Genomic DNA, 2,067 nt, shown 5'->3' on the forward strand with positions numbered 1-2,067 from the left:
TTGAGAAATAGGAAGTCGATTGAAATGTGTTGTAATTGATAATGCAATGCGTATTTACCCTGTTTGAGTATAATATTTTAGAGTAAAAACTTCAAATCTCTTAAGAAACAATAATCTTCCTGCTCTAAAAACATTTAATGAAACGTAGAACAATTGCGTATTCTTCGTTATAGCCAATGACCCGTGATGTTAAGACTATATTTGCAGATTGTGGGTTAATTTCCAAAGTTCGGTTAGCGCTTTGATAATAACTTAGCAATGAATATGAAATAGATTATAACATTATTAGAATCTTATTATTATGTCGTATGGTGTAATTTTGATAAATAATTCAAACGTTTTAAAAAGAAGAAGTATTACATTCACCGTTTTGTAACACGGAGTTAAAATGTGTATAATCTTGACAATCTTGTAGATAAATAGATTTATTTTGCTCAAGAAAATCGGTATTTGTATCAATTGAACGTACAATAAAATGCCAGAAAACCATATAAACTATTTAATTTAATTTTTGCATTGTAATTTTTAATAAAAAGCCCAAGCTGGACGAAAAAAATGTCTCCCTCAAAAATCTAAATCGTCTAGCACCGGAATCTCTCCTCTAGCTAGTGTAATCCGTAGTAAACAGAGAGCTCTTGTCAGACAAGTACCCCTCCGCCAGCGCTCACTCGGCACCCAAGTACTGTAAGTGATTCACTGTTTTTTAGTCCCGTTGGTTTTCGATTTGAAGGTTATTATGAGATTCTCACGGAAGTGGGATCTGCTGAGATTTACACAGACGTGTGTGTGAATATGTTTAGTAGGGGGAAAAAAACTTGACATTGTCAGCATGCCTCTGTCCAAATTGAGCCTTAGAGCAAGTCACGTAACCATAGCAAGGAGAGGGAGAAGGAAGATAGTGAGGGTGATGCAGTACGCATTTAGAACAAATGCCCTTCTGCGAAGTTCACACTCATAGCTACAGGGTGTACAGTCGAAAGGGAAACCCTTTGTGTTGTATGTATTTTATTTAGCGTATATAAACAATAACTATTGGAGTCTCTTTGACTTGTTTGCTGGATATATTTTCGGTAACTCTATTATATCTGATGAACTTCTGGAAGATTTTTGGAAACTTAAAGGAAGGGAAGACTTGATTTCATAGGGAAATGTAAGGTGTTAATGGAAACTACAGTTGCTTTCTTTGTCATTAAATTATCAATTTACATGCATTTATATATAACAGGGCATCATACTTTTATAACTTCCTTCTTTATTTAATATTATTTTGATACTATTGTAGATGAGGTAATAGGATGTATGTCTTCCACTACATGATTATATATAAGTAATATTGTAGTGTTAAGGCATCCAAAATGTTTTACTTATTTTTGTACTTATTCCGAATGAGTCCACTCTTCTGTAGTTTTTGACATGGCTCTTAGAAGCTGGTAATCAATGCCACATGGAATAACAAATAAGTGCAGATTATATGCCCACTATTCATCTGTAGAATTATATCAAGATAGCATAATATATTCATAGAAGTGAAAGAATATATAGGTAGATGTTGACAAGAGACCCATAGTGGCTTTCAAAAGAAGATTTTTTTCTCTCTGAATATATTAGCAATCTTTTGACTAATTCCAATTAAATCTTGTGATTTGTGTTGAAGGCATCCAGTTAAAAGTCCAATTTATTTTGTATTTTATGGAAAATTCATTTAGTGTATGATAATTTTGTGAATTTTGTAGTCCAAGTGACTGTCCAGAATATGATAAAAAAGTAAGACCATAGCCATTACATTTCATGCATAGGCCAATATTGGACTTCGATAAGTGATGGTGGTTGTGTATTTTTTAGGACCATTCATGTGATTCTATAGGAGACGGTACCTGTGATCTTTTTGTGGATCCTCACAGCTCTCAGGTTGCATGATGTAGAATTGATTTGATAGTGATTTTGTCCTAATTGGAATTAATAACTTCCATTAGATTATATATATATTTATTAGTTTTGTATCTGATACTCGGTTGGTGATATGTGAAGCTGAAGTTTTCAGATACTCTGTTCAACATTAATAACAAG

At 32.9% G+C, this 2,067-nt stretch overlaps 1 protein-coding gene across 1 annotated transcript in view; it reads left to right on the plus strand.

The window, feature by feature from the left end:
* Positions 1 to 593: 593 nt before the first annotated feature.
* LOC119586461 (transmembrane protein 164-like) overlaps positions 594 to 2,067 on the plus strand; it is a gene marked incomplete in the record, with an annotated part of 20,214 nt that continues 18,740 nt past the window's right edge. Inside the window, 1 exon segment of the mRNA XM_037935193.1 lies at positions 594 to 684.

This window comes from Penaeus monodon, chromosome 21 (genome assembly GCF_015228065.2).
Source record: "Penaeus monodon isolate SGIC_2016 chromosome 21, NSTDA_Pmon_1, whole genome shotgun sequence".
Classification (NCBI taxonomy): Eukaryota; Metazoa; Arthropoda; class Malacostraca; order Decapoda; family Penaeidae; genus Penaeus; species Penaeus monodon.